Source organism: Podarcis vaucheri (genome assembly GCF_965113315.1).
Source record: "Podarcis vaucheri genome assembly, chromosome: W".
NCBI lineage: Eukaryota > Metazoa > Chordata > Lepidosauria > Squamata > Lacertidae > Podarcis > Podarcis vaucheri.
Window position 1 is genome coordinate 8337704 of NC_138757.1, and position 25949 is coordinate 8363652.

The 25949-nt window shown below is 40.0% G+C and overlaps 2 long non-coding RNA genes across 2 annotated transcripts in view; one reads left to right on the forward strand and one right to left on the reverse strand.

The window, feature by feature from the left end:
• Positions 1-25949, forward strand: part of LOC309523341 — a 708831-nt gene that overhangs the window by 399737 nt on the left and 283145 nt on the right. Inside the window, exon 2 of the long non-coding RNA XR_014215311.1 lies at positions 18702-18792. This is a non-coding gene — a long non-coding RNA (uncharacterized lncRNA). The remainder of the gene's footprint in view (positions 1-18701; positions 18793-25949) is intronic.
• LOC309523349 overlaps positions 1-25949 on the reverse strand; it is a 521358-nt gene that overhangs the window by 394649 nt on the left and 100760 nt on the right. The gene's annotated exons all lie outside the window — the stretch shown is intronic.

Consider the following 25949-nt stretch of genomic DNA (forward strand, 5'->3'; position numbering starts at 1 on the left):
TAATGGGGGATATGAATGCAGTAGTTTCGCTTGAGATGGACAGACTCAGGGATAGAGCAAACAAAGATGGGAAGCTACCAAAGTCATTCTTTTCGATGGCGGAAAACTGCAGTTTAGTGGACATATGGCGTCTGAGACACCCGCTGGAAAAGCAATTTACCTTTTACTCTGAGCCCAATCAGTCCTTCTCCCGATTAGATCAAGTTTGGACTTCAAAAGAACTTTGTCCAAGAGTCAAAACTATAGAAATAAAACCGAAGGTAATATCAGATCATAACCCGGTAGAGATGGAACTTGAGAGCTTAGAGAAAAGACCCTATAGATGGAGACTAAAAGATTACCTGTTAGACGATGAAAAGGTGGTGGAAATGGCAAGGAAAAAACTAACAGAGTACTTTGAGGATAACAGTGACAAAGGAACAAAGGAAAATATAATTTGGGATGCAGGCAAGGCGGTAATAAGAGGGTACTTCATCCAACAAAACGCAATCAAAAACAGAAATAAGGAAAAAAACAAAGAGGAAATTTTAAGACAAATAATGGAAAACGAACGTAAATTAGTCCAAAAACCCAACTGTTCCAAAACAAAAGAGAGAATAAAAATTTTACAAACCCAGTTCGCTACAATAATAAATAGAGAAGTAGAGTGGAATATAAAAAGACTTAGACAAAGAAACTTTGAATTTGCCAATAAACCAGGTAAATGGCTTGCCTGGCAAATTAAAAAAAGGAAAGATCAAGGGACAATAAATAAAATAATGGCAGATGGGGAAGAAAAAAACGACCCCAAAGGAATAAGGAGTGAGTTTATTAATTATTATAGAAATCTGTATAAAGATCAAGAGAAGATAGGTCAAAGGAAAATAGAAAGATTCTTGAAGGAAAAAGGGGGACAAAAAATTTCAAGGGAAGGAAAGCAAAGATTGAATACCCCAATAGAAAACGAAGAAATAGAAGAGGTAATCAGAGATTTAAAGAGGGGCAAAGCACCAGGCCCTGATGGATTTACTGCCAGCTACTATAAAGAAATGAAATCTGTCCTGGTGGGCCCCCTGAAAAAGATCATGAATATAATATTAAAGAAAAGGGAAATCCCAGAAACCTGGAAAGAGGCGTATATTACGTTTCTCCCCAAACAGGATGCGGATTTAACCCAAGTCAAAAATTATAGACCAATCTCTTTGCTTAATGTAGACTACAAAATATTTGCAGGAATTCTGGCAAGAAGATTAAAGAATGTGCTAGCAGAAGTCATCCATAAAGATCAGGCAGGATTTCTGCCAGGACGACAGATGAAAGATAATATAAGATATATTATCGATATGTTAGAATTCTTGTCTATTAGGATTGATAAACAAGCTACAATGATGTTTATCGATGCCGAAAAGGCGTTTGATAATGTGATTTGGAAGTTTATGCTTAAAAACTTAGAACATATGGATGTGGGCAGTGATTTTTCAAACGCGATGAGGGCAATATATACGGATCAGAAGGCTAAATTGATCGTAAATGGTATAATAACAGAAGAAATCAAGATAAAGAAGGGAACAAGACAAGGATGTCCACTCTCTCCGTTATTATTCATAACAGTGTTAGAAGTCCTCCTAAATTCGATAAGGCAAAATGTAAACATAAAAGGAGTGACATTAGGACAGAATGTATATAAAACTAAGGCCTTCGCGGATGACTTAGTGGTGATGACGGAAGACCCTCTAACATCAATAGGAGAGATAATGAAAGAAATAGAACTATTTGGAGAGGTGGCTGGGTTTAAACTAAATAAGACCAAAACAAAAATGATATGTAAAAATGTAGATTTAAGGACAATAGAAACAATACAACAGCAATCGCAGATAGGAACGGCTAAAAAAGTGAAATACCTTGGCATCTGGCTAACATCTAAAAATATAGATTTATATAAAAATAACTACGAGCCGGTGTGGAGGGAAATAAAGAAAGATTTAGAAAAATGGGGGCGGCTAAAATTGTCAATGTGGGGAAGAATGAATATGATCAAGATGTCTGTTCTATCAAGATTGATGTTCCTATTTCAGTCTATCCCTATAATAAAAGGGGGTAAGACTCTAAAAGAATGGCAGAGGACAGTCTCGAGATTCATATGGCAGGGCAAAAAACCCAGAATCCAATTCAAATTACTAACGGACATAAAAGAAAGGGGGGGTTTTGCCCTGCCAGATTTGAAGCTATACTACGAGGCAGCATGCATAAGTTGGCTTAAAGATTGGGTCAAATTAGAAAATACGGAGCTGCTCGACTTAGAGGGCTTCGATAATCATTTTGGATGGCACGCCTATCTGTGGAAGGATAAAATGAAAATACACAAAGGATTTGGCAATCATATTTTCAGGGGACCGTTAATTGAGGTGTGGGAAAGATATAAAAATATATTAGAACCCAAAACACCACACTGGTTATCACCCCTTGAACTAATCAGCAGGAAAACTACCAACATGGGAGGAAACTGGGCAACATACAATCAGTTAGTGACTAAAGTAGATGGGAAATGGAGAACCAAACCTTACGAGCAGATAAAAGAATATGTTTACGATTGGCTTAACCACCAGCAGGTTAATCAGATGCTTAGTAAGGATATCAAAGAAAGAGGCTACGCAGATAAAGATTCGAAATTCCAAATGGAAATAATAAACAGTAAGGTGAAAAATATATCTAAAATGTATAGGATGCTCCTTGACTGGAATTTAGGGGATGAGGAAATTAAATCAGTAATGATTCGCTGGGCAAAAGACATAGGTCACAGCATACAATATGAGGATTGGGAAAGATTATGGAGTGATGGGTTGAATTTTACAGCGTGTACCGCGATAAAAGAAAATGTCATGAAGATGTTCTATAGGTGGCATCTAACACCTATGAAACTTTCAAAAATGTATAAGGTAAACAACAAGTGTTGGAGGTGTAAAGAGGCAGAGGGTTCCTTCTACCACATGTGGTGGGAGTGTGGAAAGGTAAAACAATTTTGGGAGAAGGTATACACAGAATTGAAAAAGATATTAAAGTACACGTTCATAAAGAGACCAGAAATCTTTCTGCTAGGGATATTGCAACAGATAAAGAAGGAGGATTGTAGATTGGTATATTATGCAGTCACGGCTGCAAGGATCTTAATAGCCCAGAGGTGGAAACAGCAGGAAACCCCAACGGTGGAGGAGTGGAGATCTAAATTATCAGAATATGCAGAACTCGATAAACTAACGGGGAAAATCAGATACTTAAAAGACCAAGTGTTCATCAAGGACTGGGGAAAGTACGTTGATTATCTGGAAGTTATTAGTGAGGGACAAATAACGCTAGAGGGATTTAGAGATGTACTGTGACAGACTATGGTTATTGTGTAAGGAAAAGAGAGAACAAAATTGGACATAACGACAATAAGAACGAGGAAACGTGTAACTTTATTTATGTATTTTGTATGATTCGCGGCTAAGTTGAAGGAAGTCCTCAAAGAAACAACTAAGTTATAGGAGAACTATGAAAATAAGAAAACTTGTGTATTTTTTCTATTTAATCCGTTTGTAATTCTTTTCTTTCTTTTCTCCCTTTTCTTTTCTTTACTATGTTTTGCTTTATCTATGCGCATGTCTGTTTTTATTTTCTTTATGGAAAGAATAATAAAAAGAATTTGAAAAAAAAACAAAAACATCCAATTAACATATCAAATCAAATAAAAATAAAAAACTAAAATAAAAAAGGTCCAATTGTCTTCCAAATTGTAATAATTTTGTTTTGACTTCCCACGGTCTGAATTTTGAAGCGCATTCATCATCATAGTCCTGCCTCTCATCATCCTCAAGGTTATTCATAATTCCATGTCCGATTTTCCCCCTCCACATTTTGACTCTGGTTCTACGATCCTCATTCATGTCAGAAAACAGATACTTTTTTTTCCCTATGGAGTGCAGATTTGTCCGTATATTGTACTCCTTCAGCTGTTTTTTCATCGCACCACTTCATTTAATTTCACCCAATTTCAAAGTTCTGTCCAGCTCTTTGAGAGTTGTTATTTTGGCAGCTCCCAGATCATTAGTCTTTCCCGTCCAGGTATTATCAAAGAAACAGAGAGAAATTTCCTGCTGTAACCTCCTTGTTGATTTATCTTAAACAGACTGTTTGCAATGTAGCCATATATCAGACAGTTAGCAACTGGCCTTTGGAATCCTCCCAGTCCCCCCTCCGGGCCCTAGAGGGGGGCTGCCAGACATCCATTTAGCCCTCTCTCTCTCTCGCTCGTAATAAAAAAAATCTTTTTGCAAACAGTTGTATATGTAATATACAATTTGTAATATTGTTTCCAGTCTTTATAACCAACCATCCGTTAGCTCCTGTTTCTCTTAATCAGGGAAGTATCTCAGATATTCAGTAACGACGTGGTGGGTAGGAGCCATTTTGTCCTTTGTCCTTTGTTTTCGTCTTTAACAGACATTTCCGGTCTTAGAAGAGAAGTGGCTGCGAGTAGATCCCAATTATATATGAAAGTCCATCTGAACTCACTTTTTGAAGAGCAATTTAAGTTCTTAATGAGGCTTGGCATGCATTACGGATTGTTGATGTTAAGGATAAAAGAATGTTTTTTTACATACCAAGCCCCTCCACATTCCAAACGTCAATCAATAGATTTTATTGCATTAGCCATGTGGCCATAGCATAATATACATTAAAATAATAACATAAAATGGGGGTGGGGGGGTAAAGGTGGATATCGTCCTGGGCAATTACTTAAAAGAGGGGGGGGGAAGTGCTGAGGCTGGAGGAGGGCCGTTAAGGGTCCTTCAGCTCCTCAGATTTGTCCTAACTCAATTGTCGTTGGACAATAAGGCTACTTGGAACTTCATTCGATTGTGCGGCGCGTCAACTGCAGCTGTGGGGTTAAGGAAGAGGTTAGTGCCGCTTTCCTTTTCATCACACTAAGCAGGAAGTTAGCTGTCATCTCGGTAATCCAACAATCAGAATCCTGCAAAAAGAGGGACACTATCCAAGGCTGGATTGGGAGATGAAGCTTATTCACGAGGGGAGTTAAAAACCGAGATCTTTCATCTGTCCAGTTGGGACAGAAGAGCATTACATGTTCCATAGTCTCCGGGGACGTGTCATTACAGGTGCATGTTCTATTTGCGATGGGAACTCTGGAATAACGACCCGACAGAACTGCTGTAGGAAAACAGTTCAGACGGGCACAGGTAAAGGCCCTTCGCTTAGCCTCCGAAGAAATTGTGAAGCAGTATAGAGGGATCCCTTCAGGAGGTGGAATAGCTAGGGCTAGGCCTGAACACGGTCCTCTTGCATAGGAAGCTGTGTTAGAGAAGTCAAGTTGCTGTAGTTTCTTTTTAATTAGTGGTAGTGCCGCTGGGCTGATACACTCTAAATTAAGAACAGTTTTACAATTCAAATTGAGAAGAGAGCGGAATTTGAGGTTAATTGTAGTTTTCCAAGGGGAATTATGAATATCCCCTAGGATCAGATTGGAAAAACCACCTCTAATTCGTGCATCCGATGCTAATATTTGGAAGCTGTAGGAAATGGCTCGGCTCCATGCTCGTTTAACAATTGAGGGCTGGGCGAACTCGAGTCGTAGGGCTGCACCTGAGACACATCTCGGGACGCCAGAAAGAGATCTCAGAAACATATGAAGTGGGCGATCCAGGTTACCTGATATTGCTGTAGTCCATACTTCGCATCCATATAATAATTTGGGGACAACTTTGGCATTAAATATTTGAATTGCTGCTGGAAGGTGTTTGCCGCCCTTCTGGTGGTAAAATCGGACAATGGCGTTAGAGGTCGTGGTTGCAGCGAGAAAGGCAGATTGTAGATGGGTGGACCAGGAGAGATTATAGGTGAATATTAAGCCTAGATATTTAAAGGCTTTTACCTTTTCTAAGTAGCCACCTGTGATCTTAAGCGGCTCCAGCTTGAGTTTGCGGGAACGAGTGAAGTGGAGGACTTTCGATTTTTTATAATTAATATTAAGAGCTTCCGCCTTGCAATAGGCGATAAATGCATTAACTGCATTTGCTAGGTCCGCAGCTGTTCTGGATAAGATGACGGCATCATCAGCATAGAGAAGGGAAGCAACGGGGTGGCCTGCTAAGTGAGGAGGATACTTAGATGCTAGCTTCAAAGTGAAAATTGCATCATGAAGATAAAGATTAAACAGTAAAGGGGCCAAGAGACAACCTTGTTGGACGCCCTTGGCCGTTGGGAATGGAGTAGTGAGGGAGCCGTTGGGACCACTTCGGACGCGAGCTGTGGTGTTTGAATAAAGGGAAATAATTAGAGAGAGGAGGTGCGGATCAATTCCCAGGTGGGCAAGTTTGGACCATAATCTCTGCCTGGGAATGGAATCAAAGGCGGCCTCCAGGTCCATGAAGGCGGCAAATAGGTGGCCTTGCCTTTGAGCAGTGTATTTACTGGCAAGGTGATAGAGAGTTAAACAATGGTCCATGGTTGACGCTGACTTTCGGAAATCAATCTGTTCTAGCAGTAGAATATTCCTCTCCTGGACCCATGAGAGAAGTTCCTCCAGTAAAACAGCGGCAAATATTTTCCCCGGGATGGATAATAAACTGATGGGGCGATAGTTCCTTGGGATGTTTGGCTGGCCGCCTTTGAAGATCGGAACTATTATAGCTTCTCTCCAGGAGTCAGGGATGTCTAGAGCAGAGGAGATAGCGGTGAATACAGGAGTCAGGTGTTCGCTCCACCAAAGAGGATCAGTCAGGAAGAGGTCCAACGGGACCATGTCTGGGCCGGGGGCCTTATTCCTTCGCATTGACATTATGATGTTGAAAATGCGAGTTGAGGTAAAGTTTATTGGGGAAGTGGGACTAAGAGAACAGGAACAGAGGTCCGGCGGGGACTGAGGGAGATCTGTAAGATGATTTGGAGAAGCGAAACTAGTTGAATAATAGGCAATCCATTCATCAGCGGAAATCTGGGTAGCTGAATTGAATGGTGCCGAAGGTCTAACTAAGCTCCAGAAAGAACGGGAGTCATGCCTCTCTACAGCCAAACGAAGAGTGGACCAAGCCTCAAAGATGTGCTGCTGCTTCTTGCAATGAATCATGTTTCTGTATGTCCTTTTAATCTCTATGAGCTTTGCATGGGTTTGAGGGTCGTTGGAAGATTTGATGATTCTGACCATTTTCCTAATTCGCCTTCTTAGAGCTTTACATTCCTTGTCAAACCAAGGCGATTCAGAGAAAAGGCGTTGGTGAGTAGGCGAGGCGGTGGTTATGTAAGTTGCTGAGAAAGCATCAAGCAATTTCCGGTATTGATCAGCAGGCAGGATTGGATCAGAGGGAGCTGCAGACATATCAAATGATTTTTGTATGTCCAGGGCAAGAGAGGAGCTGAGGCTTGTCCATTTCTTTGTTTTGTATACAGGGTGGCTTTGTACCATGATTCTAAAGTTTGAGGGGACTGAAAGTGGCTCTATTAGATTTAACAATAGAGTCAGTGGAAGGTGGTCACCGCCAAAATATTCAGCCACTTCCATTTTTGTAGAAATTGAAAATAGCTCCGGCGACAATAAGATGTAGTCGAAAACACTGGTTCCCCGGGAAGTGATACACGTTAGTTGCTGCGAGGACAGGGGAGTAATGTTACCATTCGCGATGCAGAGGTCGTTTTCCATGGCCAATTGGGCCATCAATCTCCCCGACGCGTTTGTTATAGGATCAAGGGAGCATCTGTTTCCCCATGGGGGCTGCAGGGGATTGTCCAGGAGTGCTGCGGGAGATACTATATCATCGTCGTTGGGACCTATTCTTGCATTAAAGTCGCCTAAGAGGATTTGGGGAAGTCCTGGATTGGTTGTTTGAAGATCATGGAGCCAAGACGAAAGTTCAGACCACCTTTCATTGCGGTCGAAATCGTTAATTGCTGGGGGCAGATATACTGTAGTTATCAACCATGGGCTTTTGGTCTTTGGGAGATGGATCTTTATAGTGAGAAAGTAAGGGGAAGATTTAATTTCCTCGCAAGTAGTGAGAGATAAGCTGGTTGAAATAAGACAGGCGAGGCCAACTTGGGGGCGGCCCCTGTTGGTTAGTTTACGAGCACAGGAGCTAAAGGAGCAATAGTTTGGGAGAGCAATACTTTGTTGGGACCAGGTCTCTTGGAGGCACACAATGTTGAAAGAAGAGATGAAATTCATTGCTTCAGGATCCATTTGCTTTGTCGCCCAGCCGTTAACATTCCAGGAGACAATTTTAAGGCTCTGGGATGGGTTGGGTGCGTCTTTCAAGGAAAGAGCTGCTTTTGCTTGATTTGTAAGTGGGGATTGAATCTGTTCATATCTAATGATGTCGGGTTTCCGCGGAGATAAGGAGCCAGCTGGTGTTTGTCTCTGGTCTGATCTTTGTCATTTATTTCCCAAGGTGCTTTTAGGGATTACGTTTTTTTGAGCCGGCCCATTGCTCTCCATACATGGCAAACTAGCCAAGTGTTCTATGGTTTCGGCTGTTAACTGTTGAATACTGACATTAGTGGTCACCCGGCCTTTGAAGTGTGTTATCTCTTTCCGTAGGTATTTTTCCGGTACCTGATTGTGGCCTAATTGTGCCTCGTCTAGGTACCTCAGCTTGTCCCAAGAGCCTGGTGAGTTTACCTTCGGGATGGTTCTCCTTATTGGAGGTGGTGTAGTGTTCTCTTCAGTGTGCTGGGCTTCCTTAATTGGGGGTAGGTTAATCTCAGCCATTGTCTGAAGGTAACATGGCCGACAGGCCGCTGGATTTTGTTCTTGTATAGAGTTCAAATTATAGGAAGTCTGGTCCTTTTTGTGGGTGTCCACATTGATTTCCTTATTTATATCTCTCCCAGCCAGCTTAACTCTTAGGATATCCAATCTTTCTAATATTTCAGTTTGTATTGGAGATGGAAAATGGCGGAATTGCCTAATTAAGATATTTTCTTCCACAGAGAAAAGATCCTCATCTTCATTCTCTTGAAGTTGCAGGTCTTGCAGGTGGGCATCTTTCCTTTTTGGTTTTTGAGGCTCTCGATTTTGGAGGCCAGGCCGGGTTTTGGGAGGTTGTTTCTCCTTACTAGGGTTTGCGTGCTTGGTTTCCAGAAGGGGATTCAGTGGTGCCTTGTTTTCAAAAAATCTGAGAATTTTTATCTGGGCCTTTAAGAATATATATCTTGATCTGTAGATAAACTTGGCCAAGTTCTGGTCTCTAAATGTGATCATTGCTCTCATTGAGCAATCATCATGATGCAAGTAATCTACAGAAATAATGTCATATGGCTTTACTGCTCCTGGCAATATATCGTTCAGAATGTTCAAGGAGCTCATTCTTCGATCTTTCCCTGTAAGGAAGCCCTTTGATTTTGGGAAGTTTGTAAATACCAATTTTGGGGGATTTAAAATCAGGTTCCAACATCTTACCTTAGTAAAGGTTTGCCCATCTTGTATAGTGTTGTCATCACGATTGGGCATTGCATCGTCCCCATTTCCCGATTTGCTAAGCGGTTTGCTGCCTTCATTGTTAGGGACCACTTCTCCTCCAGAGTCTGGCTCACTGAGTGAACTGTTACCAGAGCTCTGGGACGTTGCTTCCGTCCTCCCATTTGGTTCTGAACTCTGGTTCAGAGATGCCACCTTAGCCATTAGCTTTGGTGATGGCTTCTTTTCCCCCTTCCTGCCTTTCTCTTTTTTATCTCGTGCAGCTGATTTATTTGAGTCCAATGGGAGTAGATTAAATAATTTCTGCCATTGTTTATGTCGGCTTATCTTTATTTTCCTTGTTGTTTTAATGTTCTTAGTTTTCTTTCCCCGGGCTTTTGATCTATTTTTTTGCAATTTCTTGGTTGTTACTGCTTGTCTCATCTTCACTAGTTCATCAGGGTTATGCACAGGTTCATCTGGTTTACGCACTTGGGGTGCATCAATTGCTGTTGTCTCTTTTGGTTGGGGAATAAAATTTTCCACAAGGGTCAGCAATAATCCGTTTGTTATTGTCAAGTAATTTTTTTATGTTGGAGAGGTCTGTATTTATATCTTGGAAATGGGCCTGAAATAGGCCATCACTCAGTTCAGTTTGAGTGTGTTTGGAAATGGACGCCTGGTCTTGGTGGCATGTTGTTAATTCTGCCAGGGGCCGCTGATTATAGACGACAGAAATATTTTCCTCAATTTTCTCAGCTAGAACTAGCTCTTGCGCCAGGCTTCTTGGGGAATTTGTGTTTCCAGAGTTTTGTTGAAGCTCTTTGAGGTAATGTGACCGGTCAAGATAAGTAAGGGGGGGAGGAGTGACTTCGTCAGCAATTGGTTCAGTTTGTTCACTCATGCATTTCTCCCTCTTGGGGAAGTAATTTATAATTTTACTTTGTCTCTTTCCGGGTCCCGGGGGGCTAAGTGGTGTATCTGGCAAGATACCCATCTCCTTACATATCTTTCTAGTGAGGACCATGTTGGGTAGTTGTCTATTAGAAAGCCAGTTGTCCCCCAGTGCTTCTGTCTAATTAGCAGGGCCAATGGATGAATAGAGGTGTATCTGCAGCTTTCTCCTGCTTAGCTCATCAGCGAGCACTGATTCTCAATATGTTTCTTTGGTGGAGCTGGGAGAGGGAGGAAGGGAGGAAGGCTTGTGTCAGGGGTTCAGGAGCAGAGGCGAGGGCAAGGGAGGAAACAGAGAGTGAAGGGGAGGAGTCCGAAGGAAAGATGAGCGATGACGACGACCCGAGATCTCCGAGTCTTTCCAGTGAATCGGAAGATTCACAGAAAGGAGTGCCAGTGACCAGAGCAAGGGGGGAGCTTAGGGGGACACCCCAGGAAGAAGGGACAAAAAGGGGGTTCAGAGAGCAGCAGTTGGAAATCGGGGCCAACATCCCCAACAGAGCGCAGTGGGGGAGAAGGGCGCCAGGCATCGGGATCAGGCGGCTCGCCGCAGGGGGGAGGACATGAGTCAGGAGTGGCCACACCTCCATCGGAGAGAGAAGAAACGGTCAAACGGAAAGTGGGAGGTTGGGCGCGCGCGCCAAGTTCAAATGCACAGGAAGGCGGCACAGTAAGCAGCCCGGAAAGGGAGCCAGGTCCTAAAGCCCGCTGCAAGGAGACAGAAGGGTCCGGGGGGTCAGTGTCAGAAGAGTCCCGGAAGGAAGAGACCACGGGGGGCAGAGGGACCCAGAGAAGAACGGTCAGGAGGAAAAGGTGGAGTAAGGCTAGGGTATTAAGTTGGTGTACAAGAGGCGGAGACTCAGACAGAGCTTCGCCGGTCTAGCTTATAAGACGTAGAGTTGCGCGCTACAGCTTGAAAATGGAAACTGTAAATCAATAAAGACTTTTATACAGTGAATGCTGGCTAGCGTGATCCTCTGTGAGCTCGGATCTGGAAGCAGCTCTGACAGCTTGAGAGCTCTTCCGTCAGCTCCCAGTGTCCTTTTTGTTGATGAAAGCTGATAGAAGCTGGGGGTTAATTAATATAATTGATTAATATAAGGTGAAGGGTGGTAATTATTTTCCAAGCCGAGCCTCTTTATCAGTCTCATTTGCTGAAGACGGTCTCACTCACACAGACGGGACTCAGAAGGAACTCGAAAAGGACTTGCTTCAACCCTTTTTTCGGTGTTTCCGATCACCCACCTTGTTTTTCCTTTCCAGTGACGGAGGGCCCCTTCACGGCAGGGAAGTCAAGCCAGACCTCTTCCCTTCCCTTCCCCACTCACTCGTTTTCAGAAGATTACTCAGCTCCACAGCACTAAATGCACAGCGGGGGGGGGGGGTGCGGCAAGGCAGCAAGGCACGAAGCAGGTGATAAAACAATAAAAGCCCAGAGGAGTAAAAAGAAAACTACTTAGAACTACTTGAAACTTAGCCTAAAGCGATAAAAACAATAAAAGCCCAGAGGGGGTTAAAATAACTACTTAAAACTACTTAAAACTTAATCTAAGGACAGACGAAGTTAACTAGGTTACTACCTTTCATCGCCATCTTGGAACGTCATGATGAGGATCTCTTTGAAGTACGATCTTTTGCACCAGAGACTGTACATACTGCAGGTTTTTTCCAGCTTCTTCAATTCAGAGCGTGTCTGTTTGTTTTCCAAATCTTTATATTTTCCCAAACAGATACGTCCGGCTATGGGGTGGCGTCGCAGGAGTGTCAGCCGTCCCTAGCTCCGTGACCCAGTGCCCCTGCCGTCTGCCACATCGGCAATCTGGGGCAGACCGCGGGTCATTGAGACAGTCCTCCCCTGCCCTGGGGAGGCTGCCAGGGCTAATTACCCCCATATCAGCCCTGAATTATCGGACCGGCTGAGGTCCGATCTTGTGGGATCAGCCATTTTCCACCGCCGGAAACAGGAAGTCCCCCAAAATTTCTCTGTTTCATTAATCTTAATTTCCATTCCATTTCTTCATTTATTATCATAGAATATTGTGATTGTAGTATTTTAATATTTCTCTTTATTTCCGCATTATCTGGTCTCTTATATAATTCGATTTCATTTTTCCTGATCTCTTCTACCACTTCTTGCTTCTTTTCTTTCTGTTTTCTTTGGATTGAGTTTTGCTGTATAAAAAATCCTCTAAGGACAGCTTTGCTGGCATCCCAAACGATCTTTAAGTCAGTCTCCTTATTTAAATTGAAATCGAAAAATTATTTTAAAGTCTTTTTGGCTTTGTCTAATATTTTTTCATCTTTTAATAGCCTCTCATTTAACCTCCATCTAAATACTTTTTCCTTTTCCCTCTTCAGCTAGACAAATACTGCATTATCATCAGATAATGTTTTAGGTTGGATTTCAGTCTTAAATATTTTTGGGATTAAATCTTTTGATATCCAAATTGTGTCTATTCTTCCGGCTGTGTTGTTAGGATATGAAAAGTATGTGAATTCTTTTTTAAATGGGTTTTGAGTTCTCCAAGCATCATCTATATGCAACATTTCTGTTAACTGAAAGAAGGTTTTTGGTAATTCCATTTGTTTTCTTTTTGGCGTCTTTTTAGCTCTGTCCAGATCTGGGGCTACCATTCCATTCTGATCCCCTAGTAATATAATCTTTTCTCCCACATGCTCCAATAATTTCCCTTCTAAGGATTGATAAAACTCACTCTTCTTCTCATTAGGAGCATAAATGCCAATAACTATTATCCTTTCTCCTTGTAAATTTATTTCTATCACTACAACTCTTCCTTGTGAATCTTTGAAGATCAATTTTGGTTCCAAATAGGATTTAGCATAAATTACAACTTTTCTTTTTTTATTTTGTTTGAAGATACAAAGTCCATTCCTAACTTTTTATTGGATAGCATTCTTATATGTTGTTGCGCGACGTGAGTTTCTTGTAGAGATATCAAATCAAGTTTTTGTTTTTTAAGAATATGTTCCACCCTGTTTCTTTTTGTTTTCTCATTCAAGCCATTCACATTCCAAGTTATTATTTTTAAATCCATAATTCACTTTATGAGTTTAATGATCAACAAATTGAAATTAACTGTAAAAATACAACTGCTCTCAGTCAGTATAAATTGTTCTTGATATAGTTTTGAACCTTTATGTTTTCCTTAACCCCGCTTCCTAGCCTTCCTCCTCTTCTGATTGTTTTCCTTTATCCTCCACTCCTCCACCCAGCTGTTTTTTACCTCCCAATTCCTCTCTATGCCTTCTCCAGAATTTATCTGCTTCTTCCCATGAAGTAAATCTTCTTCTTTTTCCTTTGGGAAAAAAAGGAAATTCCCTCTGGAAATTCCCACCTGTGTACAATTGCTTTTCCTCTTAGGGCCTCTACTAATGGTTTGTACTTATATCTTTTTCTTAGAAGCCTGGATGAAATGATTTTATGTATAATAATATCTGTCTCCTGGATTCTAAGTTTTTTCTTACTACAAGTTCAGAGAATTTTATCTCTCATTTCCATATTTACAAAAGTTACAAGGCAGTCCCCCGGCCAATTATTTGTTCTAGCTTTGCTGGATCTGACTCTAAAGATTCTCTCTATATTATGTGCCATCTCTTGATCTTCTATTTCAAGCCACTTTGCTAATTCTGAAACTATTTTCTTAACTATTAAACCTTTTCAGTGGTTAAAATATTAAACACGCCTTAGATATCTAAGGGTACAAGGTAATTTGATTAGGGGTGTGATTGCCAGATTACCACTAGGATAGTAAGAAGTGAAACTGAACCATATAATTGCTTTATCAATTTAACTTCCTAAAACAATCCCTGAACCAAAAAAACTGGGTTTGATATGTCCAATATAAATAAGAAATCTGTAAATACAGTGACATCAAGTTCTGTTACCAATCCTAGCAGAAGAAACTCAACTGTTGTGTGATGGCTTGGGAATCTGATTCAGAGGCTGAACCTGAAGATTCCCAGCCTGCACAGGAGTCCCCGGCTCCAGGGCCGGCTGAGCCAGGGCAGGGGCTTGAATCTGAAGGGCCTGCACCTGTGCCAGATCCTCAGGAGCAGACACCAGATGAATCCACTCTGGCTCCGGAGGTGATTGAGGACCCGTTGCCTGCAGGTGCTCCTCTCCCAGCCCTGTCAGGGGAAGGTGAGGTTGCCTCTGGGTCCAGTAACCCTCCAGCCTCTCCTGAGCTGCAGAGGCTCAGGGCAGAGAGGTGGAGGGAACTAAGTTCTCTAAGGAGGAGTGCTCGCCTTAAGGCCAGGAGAGGCGAGTCACCTGTGGGCCGGGACCGCCCTAGGCCCCAGAGGAGATAAAGGCCAGTCAGCCCAGTCCCAGGTTGCGGGAGCAACATCGCTGAAAACCTGTTCCTGCCAGCACCCTGACCTGCTCTTCCGGAGTTCCTGACCACGCCCGGCATCTTGCCTTGGCCCCCACTTTGCCCTTGACAGACAGCCTTCAGACCCTCAACCCAGGACCGGACTCAGACCACGCTGCACGGTAACCCCCCCCCCACGGGACCAGCACATGTTGATTCAGATATAAATATGGATATGGATATGAAACAATTAATTTTTGGATTGAAAAGAGACATCTTAGAAATGAAGAAAGAGATGAATGAAAATGCTAGGACTACGGACCAAAAACTGGATAGGATGGGAATGAAAATTGACGAAAATGCAAAGATGGTGACAGAGTTAACAGGAAAAATGAATGAGTTAGTTGTAAAAAAAATGGAGATGTCAAAAATCATACAAGAACTGAAGGGCAGAACAATTAACTTGGAGGAGGGGGTGAGAAAAGTACAGAAAGAGAATAGAGAGTGGAAAGGAGAAACAGATAAAATAAAGAAAGAAAATGTAGAAATGAAAGAGACTCATGAGGCAGTCTTAGACGCAATATCTATGATCGAGATGCACAGAAGAGAGAAAACGTTAAGATTAAGATCAATTCCGGAGGAGCAGGATGAACAGATAGATAAGAAGATAAGAAAAATTCATGTTAGTTTCCCAAAGAGTTTCCCATTCACTCATCATAATGGTGCGTCTGATGTCTTGTGCCCATTTAATCATGACCGCCTTCACCTCCTCCTCCTTGACTTCCCAGTCAAGGAGGAGTCAGTACATTCTGGAAATAATTTTGGTATTGTTATTTAACAATTCTTTTTCTAATTTTGAGGGCTCGTTGTTAAATCTATTTTTTTAATCCTGCTTAAATGTCTCAAAGAGCTGGTGGTATTCTAGTTATCCTGATAATTGATCTTTTATTTCTTCATATCTCTTTAATTTTATTTGATTACCATCTTGTATTAGTAACAAATTATAAGTCAGCCAACTTCCTTTCATATTTTTAAAAAAATTGCCTTAGCCTCTAAGGGAGAAATCCAACGTGGGGTTTTTGGTTCCAACAGGGCTTTATATTTTGCCCATACTTTAAACCACGAAATTTATTATTATGTGGTTGGTAAAGCTCTTATGTACTTTTGACTTGTCGTGATTTAAATAGGCATGCCAACCGAAACGGAGATCATGCCCCTTGAAATCCAGTACATCTGTATTCTTAAGTTGACACCAAACTTTTATCCAAGAGAGGCATGCGGCTTCATAATATAATTTAAATCAGGAAGGCCGAACCCCCCCCCCCCTGATATCAATAAGTAGAGTATGTTTTATCCTCGGTCTGCACCCCTGCCAAATAAACTTAGAGATTTCCTTCTACCATTTTGTTATACAGCCTGTGCCCCCAATAATTGGAATGGTTTGAAACAGAAATAGTAGCTTTGGCAAGATATTCATTTTTATAGCCGATACATGTCCCCAAAAAGATAAATTTAGTCTACTCCAAAACTGCATATCCTTTTTACTTCAGACCATGTATTAATATAATTGTCTTGATAAAGATTAATGATTTCGATGTTAGCCATATTCCGAGATATTTCATTTTTTGGCAGAACCTCAATTGTGTTGTCCTCTCAGTTTGTTCTTTCTCTTGAACCGTGAGGTTCTTAGCCATAAGTTTGGTCTTTTTACTATTTAGTTTAAACCCCACCAACCTCCCATAGTTGTTAATGATTTCTAAAAATTTGTTGATACTTTCTTTAGGATTTTCCATTGTTATAATGAGATCATCCGCGAATGCCCATAGTTTGCATGTTTTATTTCCGAGTGTTATTCCCTTAATGTTTTTTTCCCCTTTCTAATTTTCTTATTTAGCACTTCCATCGCTAAGATGGTCCTTTATTTATCTCACACTCTTCAGTTAATGTCATGGGACTGCCAGAGAATGCCGGAGAGGAGCAGGAAGAGTCAGAGGGAGGTGGACAGGACGTGACGGATGGGAACTTCCAGTCTGCTGCGGAGGAGAATGGCGGTGTGCTAAGTGTCGTCCACCACACAGAGCTGGCAGAAAGGCTTTGAGGGCAGCGCTAGAGCTCAGCACACCCCCAAAAAAACCCCCACAGGAGAGTGGGGACCTGAGGGCTCCAGCAGAGCAGAAAAAAATTGCCCCCCCCCCCGAATGTCTCCTGGCCACGGCTGTGTGCACGAGAAAGGGAAAAGGTTTGAGTTCGCTCTCGGCACCAACGCAGCCTGCTGCTGAAGTTACGATCCATCACCAGAAGCAGTGGATTAGAGGTAAAGGCCAAATAAAACATTTAAAATTGAAATTAAGGCTAAAAAAACTGATTTGGCGAACCGGAAGCAAAACAGGAAGTCAGCCTCCGATTTCTTTGGGTGAACTCTGCAAAGGAACGTTTTTGTGAAAGGGATATAGAGACTGACTACAGCAATGGAGAATGGATGCATTTTACTCTGCCTAGCTGAATGGTTACATTCAAAAGGATACATACAGTAACTGCATCAAGTTATCTGTTGGATTACAAAGTAAAAATCTATTGACAGCTGGAGGAATTGGAGCAGACCTTTAAAATTGGCAGAGCTGAAAAGGGAAGGGGGAAAGAAAGGAAATAAAGGAAGCCAGCAGGGAACTCTTAGCACATCAGGGGAAAACCCAGAAAGTGGGAAAGAGCCTTGAACAGCTTCCATATTAATTTCTACACCCCAAGCAACTGAAAGAGCCTGCCAAGAAGGACCTGTTGATTCAAACAACAGCACTTTACTGAATTAAATAATAAGACAACTTGCCGTGGAATTACAAACAGGAAATAATATGCAGACATAAACTTTGGAACTATTGTAAGCCAAGACAGTTTGAGACAATTACAAGCATTGTGGACATGGAATATTAATGGGATGAATGATTAAAAAAAAGTAATAAAATTGAACAATATTTAAAGAAGAAGAATTTAGATATTATTTGTTTACAAGAAACACATGTGGCAAGAAGACACAGAAAAATATTAATTAACAAAAAACTAGGAAACGAATTTATCTCATCTGACAGAAGCAAGAAGAGAGGGGTGGTATTGTATATAAAAAATAAATTGGAAGCACAGCAGATTTTCAAAGATGATAACGGTAGAATTCTTGCAGTTCAGGTCAATTGGCAAGGCGAAAAATTGATAATAGTCGGGGTATATGCACGAAACGGTAACAAAACAGACTTCTATAAAGATTCGGAGGAAAAATTATTTGATTTTATGGATCAGAAGATTATAATAATTGGAGATATGAATGGAGTGGTATCAATGGAAATGGATAGACTAAGAACAACGGGGAAGACAAAAGAAGGAAAGCTACCAAAGACTTTTTTCTTTATGTGCGAGAACTGTAATTTGGTAGATATTTGGAGATTAAGACACCCGTTAGAAAAACAATTTACTTTCCACTCAGAAGCAAATCAGTCAATGTCAAGAATTGATCAGATATGGATTTCCAATGAGTTAACATCAAGAATCTTAAAGACTGAAATACAACCAAAGGTCTTTTTGGATCATAATGCAATGTGTATATTAAAGTGTATATTAAAAGGATTTGAAGAAAAATCTTTTCGATGGAGAATAAACGAAAAACTTTTTTGATGATCAGGAAATAATTGCAAAAGCTCAAAAGAACTTAACAGACTACTTTGTAAACAATGTTAACAAAGATACAAAAGCAAGTATACTTTGGGATGCTAGCAAAGCTGTGATGAGAGGTTTCTTTATTGAACAGAATGCGATTAAAAACAAATTTAGGGGAAAAGGGGAAAAAAGAAATTCTGAAACAGATAATGGAAAATGAGAAGAATCTGATTAATAGACCTAATAATTTGAAAATAAAACAAAATATCAAAATGCTACAAACTCAATTTGCGATGATAATGATGTTAGGATATTTCCGTTCCACCTTAAAAGGGAGCAGGCTTTCTGAGTCACAGAGTCTGCGTATTTCCTGTTCACAGGATGTTTATGTTTTCTGTTGCTTTCGTTTTCTCTCTCGGTGCCTCAACACTGAAGAAGGCAGTCATGTTTTTCTCTGTTCTGACTAACGCAGAATAAACTTATGAAAAATGCTCTCCTGCGTGCATCTTACGCTGTGCATTATCTGCTGATAAGAGCGTGCATCAGCCCTGGAATGTGGCAAGCTATTTCTAGAGCTCGTGTCGCTAATTGCTTATACTGTCTACGGGAGATCGATGGACGTCCGGAGGCGACGTGGGGCCATGATGGACTTTGTCTCCCTGGCAGTATCCCAACAAATAAATAAAGAAGTAGAATGGAATATCAAAAGAATGAAACAGAAACACTTTGAGTTTGCAAATAAATCAGGGAAATGGCTGGCTTGGCACATTAAGAAAAGGAAAGAACAGAACACAATTAAACAAAATCATAGTAGAAGATAAGGAAATAGACAATCCAAAAAGAATCTGAAAAGGGTTTGTGGATTTTTATAGACATCTATATAAAAGAAAGGAGAAAAGTAATATTAAGAAAATAGAGGATTTTTAAAAGAAAAAAGAGGTGCAGAAAATCCCGACGGATAAATTAAACAGGCTGAACGAAGTAATTGAGATTGAAGAAATTAAAAATGCAATAAAAGAATTGAAAAGCGGGAAGACACCAGGACCGGATGGATTTACTGCAAGATATTATAAAGAAATGAAACACATCCTACTTGTGCCGTTGAAGGAAGTTATGAATAATATTTTAAAGAAGGGAGAAATACCAGAAACTTGGAAAGAAGCCTATATCACTTTTATCCCAAAACAAGATTCTGATTTAACTCAAGTCAAAAATTATAGGCTGATTTCGTTATTAAATAATGATTATAAATAATTTGCAAGTATATTAGCTAATAATAGTATATTAGCTAATCGAGGGATGCGGGTGGCGCTGTGGGTAAAACCTCAGAGCCTAGGACCTGCCGATCGTATGGTCGGCAGTTCGAATCCCCGCGGCGGGGTGAGCTCCCGTCGTTCGGTCCCAGCTCCTGCCCACCTAGCAGTTCGAAAGCACCCTTAAGTGCAAGTAGATAAATAGGTACCGCTGTATAGCGAGAAGGTAAACGGCGTTTCCGTGTGCTGCGCTGGTGCAGGCTCGCTAGAGCAGCTTCGTCACGCTGGCCACGTGACCCGGAAGTGTCTCCGGACAGCGCTGGCCCCCGGCCTCTTAAGCGAGATGGGCGCGCAACCCCAGAGTCGGACACGACTGGCCCGTACGGGCAGGGGTACCTTTACCTTATATTAGCTAATAGGATGAAGAAATTATTAAAAGAAATTGTACATAAGGACCAAGCAGGTTTTCTTCCTGGCAGGCAGATGAAAGATAACATAAGAAATATAATTAATATAATGGAATATCTGACAGCCAGGAATGATAAACAAGCAATGTTAATTTTTGTTGATGCAGAAAAGGCCTTTGATAATTTATCTTGGGAATTTATGTTGAAAAATTTAGAATTTATGGGCATGGGACAAAACTTTCTTAATGGTATAAAAGCCATATATACTGAGCAAAGAGCAAAATTGATAGTTAATAATGTAACAACAGAAAATATCATAATTACTAAAGGCACAAGACAAGGGTGACTCTCTCACCACTTTTATTCATATCGCTACTGGAAGTCTTTTTAAGATCAATAAGAAATAGTGAGTTGATAAAGGGGGTGACAGTCAGTAAAAATGAATATAATGTTAAGGCTTTTGCCGATGACTTGGTTATAACAGTTGAAGAACCCCGAACAAGTGTTAAAGAGGTATTGGAAGAAATAGAACAGTTCGGTCAAGTTGCAGGTTTTAAATTGAATAAGAAAAAAACCAAGATAATTGCTAAGAATATGGAACAGGAATTGATTGAAAGAATGCAGCAACAAACAGGTATAGAAGTGGTTAAGAAAGTTAAATATTTAGGAATTTGGTTAACTTCCAAAAATATTGATTTATTCCAAAATAATTATACACCAATATGGAATAAAATCAAAAGAGGTCTAGAGGTGTGGGGGAGGTTGAAGTTATCATTTTGGGGAAGAATCTCAACGATAAAGATGAGTGTGTTACCGAAGATGTTATTTTTGTTTCAGACAATTCCGATAATCAAAGGGGCAGCGATAATTAAAAAATGGCAAAGGATAATTTCAAGGTATATCTGGCAGGGTAAGAAGCCGAGAATACAATTTAAGTTATTAACAGATGCTACAGAAAGAGGAGGCTTCACCTTGCCGGACTTGAAATTATATTATGCCTCTGTTGGTTGAAAGAATGGATGAAATTAGAAAATACAGAATTGTTGGATTTGGAAGGATTTGATAACGGATTCGGTTGGCATGCATATTTATGGTATGATAAGAAAAAAGTTCATAAAGGATTTGAAAACCACATCTTTCGAAGAACTCTTATAGAAGTCTGGGATAGGTATGAAAACCTATTGGAACAAAAAACACCACATTGGTTGTCTCCGTTAGAGGTGATGAGTGTGAAGAAAATCAATATGAGTGGGAGGTGGATAACATATGGGAACTTAATAATTAAAGAAGAGGGTAAATGGAAATGGAAATCATATGATGAAGTAAAAGAGCATGTTAATGATTGGCTGCATTATTTTCAAGTTAATGAAATGTTTAAAAAAGATGTTAGAGAAAAAGGTTTTGCTGAAAAAGAATCGAAGTTTCAACAAGAAATTTTGAATAATGACTTAAAATTTTTGTCTAAAATTTATAAATTGCTGCTTGAATGGTATACAAAAGATGAGGAGGTTAAATTGGTTATGATTCATTGGGCCAAAGATTTTGGGTATAATATACAATTAAATGATTGGATAAAATTGTGGAATGAAGTATTAAGATTTACTGCTTGCACTGCGTTAAAAGAAAATGTGATGAAAATGGCATATAGATGGTATATTACACCAGTAAAATTAGCAAAAATGTATAAAGTAAGTAATAAGTGTTGGAAATGTAAGGAAAAAGAGGGAACTTTTTACCATATGTGGTGGGCGTGTAAAAAGGTAAAATGCTTCTGGGAGATGATATATAATGAGATGAAAAAAATGTTGAAATATACATTTATAAAGAAGCCAGAGGCATTTATTTTAGGAATAATGGGAAATGAAATTAACAAGAAAGAATGTAGGTTGTTTTTATATGCAGTAAAAGCAGCAAGAATATTATTGGCCCAAAAATGGAAACAAGAAGATTTACCGACAATGGAAGAGTGGAGAATGAAATTAATGGACTACGCAGAACTTGATAAACTAACAGGAAGGATTCGAAACTGGCGGGACCAGAGGTTCACTGAGGACTGGAGTAAATTTAGAGGACTGGAGTAAATTTACAGATTATATGAAAAGTATATGCGATGATCAGACAACGTTTGTAGGTTTACAGGAAGCTCTGTGAAGAATTAATAGTAAGAAATATTGTAAAAACGAAAAAGAGGTACCGGTAGTAGATGTTATTAACGTAAGGCAATATCAAATAGGGAATGCATAAGAAGTGATTAAGACGGAGGGTTATCAGAGGAGTTGATGGAAGTCCAAAAAGATTGTATTGGTGATAATGTGGATGTTTCTTTTATAATTTTGCATTGTAAAAATTAATTACAATTACAAGCAGATAAGTACAAATTAAAGAACATTTTAGCTTCTTAAAGACATAAATTTAAAGCTGAACTGATTTAATTTTTCCTTTCGTCTGCATTCTGGATTTTTAAATTATCTTTTACCTTCTTCTGCCTTTTTTATTTTAAACCCTTTTAATTGTATATTTTATGTCCCCTGTCACTTTCTATTTTCTTCTTCTTTTGGTTTGTGCCTTCCTTTTGTTATATGATTGTATGATTTGTTGTTGTCTGGAGGGAGGAGGCAGACAAGAGGGAAAGTGAAACTGTAAGGACTCTGGGAGGGGGGAATGTCTCACGGTTGGAGAGAACTGGACTGGCAGTGTGACCTTGAACATCTCAAATAATACTGGGAACCAACTGATAAGAGATGGTGGGCAACGAGGGTGCAATAACAACAAGGAGGAGAGCAGCTGCAGCTGTGGCGGACGGTAGAAGGGCTAGTGGGCAAGCAGAGATGGGAGATAAAGGGGAGAAAGAGCAGACGGACCTTCTGGCACTGCAACTTTCTGAATTCAGGAAAGAAATGGTTCAGTCAATGCAGGAATTTACTCAATCCAATCAAACACTGATTGAACAAGTATGCAAGGATAGTGAAAACTCAAACAGAGTTTTGAAAGAGCAATTTGGGATGTTGGGAGACAGGGTTAATAAACTGGAAACCAAGGTGGACAAACTGCAAAAAGTCAGAGACGAGGGAGGATAATTGAGAGAGGAACAAAAAGGGATGAAGGGAATTGTGGAAGGGGTTCAAGGGAAACAGGAAGAACTGGAGGACCAGATCCCCCTTCTGCAACTAAGGGAAAGAGACAGGACACTATGCATAAGGGGACTGCCAGAATCTGACACACAGGCCATTCTGGAAACATACATTTTACGGACAATCTCGGAGTGGATGGGGGAAAGGGAAGATTGGTTGGAGGGACTTTCAGAGAGCTGTTTTAGAATTCGGACACACCAAGGTAAAGGGAAAGGGCAGCCAGGAGATGTCTTATTAACATTAGTATAAAAAAAATGAAGGATGCAATCCTTCAAAAGAGTTTTGAAGACAATCTCATGGTTGCCGGACAGAAAGTGGACATTTTTAGGGAAATTCCACTGAAATTGAGGCTCAGAAGGACCAGATACAGGATCTTAACAACAGCACTTAGGAGAGCAGACATCAGATACAAATGGGAATTCCCAGAAGGTTTATCCTTGACATTTATGAAAAAGAGATACAGATTAACATCAGAATTTCAAGTGAGAGAGTTATTCGAAAAACACAGAAGAGACTTAGACCCAAAACAGGATAGAGGAGACCCAGTAGCAGAACAAAGAGCCACTTTGGAGTGCCTATCACTGGAAGGTGCAAGATAAAAAAACAAACCAGATATTGTAACTGACTCTGACAATGGTCAATCTTAAAACTGAGTTGGAACGTGAATGGTTTGAACTGTAAAGCTAAACGCAATCGGATTGGACATGTAATAGCCAAACAAAAGTTAGATATAATTTGTCTTCAAGAAACACACATTGCAAAAAAGCATAAGAAGGTCCTAATTAATAAAAAATTAGGTATGGACTTCATCTCATCAGACAAAACAAAAAAGAGAGAAGTAGTTTTCTACATTAATCCTGCACTTGAACCCAAACTGATTCAAAAGGATGAGAAAGGTAGACTCTTAATAATACAAATTAAAATTCAGGGAGAGAAAGTGATTTTGGTTGGCATTTATGCACCCAATGATAAGAAAGCAACCTTTTTTAAAAAACTAGAAACAGAACTACTCGAATTTGCAGAGCAAAAAATGATCTTAATGGGAGACTTAAATGGAGTTCCTTCGTTAGCTAAAGATAGATCTGCCAGGAAAAAAGAGAAAAAAGAAGGTAAGTTACCAAAGACCTTTTTTGACATGGCTCAAAATTTAAATATGATAGATATATGGAGAACAAAACATCTGTTCGAAAAAGAGTTCACTTAATATAGTCATGTACATGACAGCAGCTTGAGAATAGATTCTTTATGGATTTCCAAAGAATTGGAGACAAGAGTCAAAAAATTGAAATTAATCCCAGAACCTTTTCAGATCATAATTCCTTGATTATGGAATTACAAAAGGAAAGTCAAATTTCTTTCAGATGGAGACTGAATGATGGCTTACTAGATGATCAAAAATTTGGGGGGGGGGAATAAAAAAGGCCCTGACTGATTATTTTGAAATAAACAGTCAAGGACAGACAAAATTACAGACGGTCTGGGATGCAAGTAAGGCAGTTATGAGAGGACTCTTTATACAACAAAACTCATATAAAAGAAAATTGAGAGAGAAAAAGAAAAAAGAGATATTAGCAGAAATTACAGAAAAGGAGAAACAGCTGTCAAACAAAGCAAACAAAGAGGCAGTAAAACAGGCAATTAAAACTTTACAATCTCAATACTCAATGATAGTTAATGAGGAAATCAGTTGGAAAATAAAAAGAGTGAAACAAAAATATTTTGAGCATGCAAATAAACCAGGAAAATTATTAGCTTGGCAGTTTAAACAAAATGAACAAAGGAACTCCAATAACAAAATTAATTTAAATGGAAAGATCACAGATAAGTCGAAAGAAATAAGAGTAGGATTTGTAAAATATTTTTCAGATCTATACAGAAAAGGGGGGGGGGACCTTTAAAATAGAAGAGTATATCAGAAGTAGTAATATGCCATATATAAGAGATGAACAAAGGATGACTCTTAACACCCGGATAACAGGCCAAGAACTGTTAGAGGCAATAAAAAGTTCTAAGAATGGCAAGTCACCAGGTCCGGATGGACTCACGGCTAAATACTACAAAAAATTAAATGAAAAATTAATTAACCCACTGAAAGATGCCATGAATGAAATACTGAATACAGGTGAGATTCCAGAAACATGAAAAGAGGCCTACATTGTTGAGGTTGGAACTTAACAGGTTAAGTTCTTCCCATGATGCCACACCATTCTGACGTCAGTTTTCGAAGCTGGGAGGAGATTGGGAGGAGTCTGTCTGTTCCTCTCCGGTCGTTGAGAGAGAAAGACGCAGTTTATAATGGCTGCGAGAAGTCCTGGAAATATCTGAGAAAAATGATGCAATAAAGAGCTGTAAATGGACATTACTGTGCTCTGTGTGTTTGTCTGAAACTAAGTGAAGCTACGTGACAGCTTTTACCGCTGTGAGTCACTCTGCTGAGGCTTGACTGGAAGAAGGAGCAGATCGCGCAGAGGAAGTGTGCCGGACCTGCCGAAGCTGCCATAAAGAGCTAATTGCGGATTATTAAACAATTAGCACGTCAAGGACTGACCAATATAACTACATACATTACAGTAATTCCAAAACAAGATACAGATTTGCTGCAAATTAAAAATTACAGGCCTATCTCTTTGCTAAACAATGATTACAAATTGTTTGCAAATATATTAGCTAATAGATTTAAAAATATACTGAACGAGTATATACATCAAGATCAGGCAGGATTTCTTCCAGGTAGACAAATGAAGGAGAATATAAGGAACATCTTGAACATAATAGAATACTTGGAGGTTAAAAATTAAAAGAAAGCG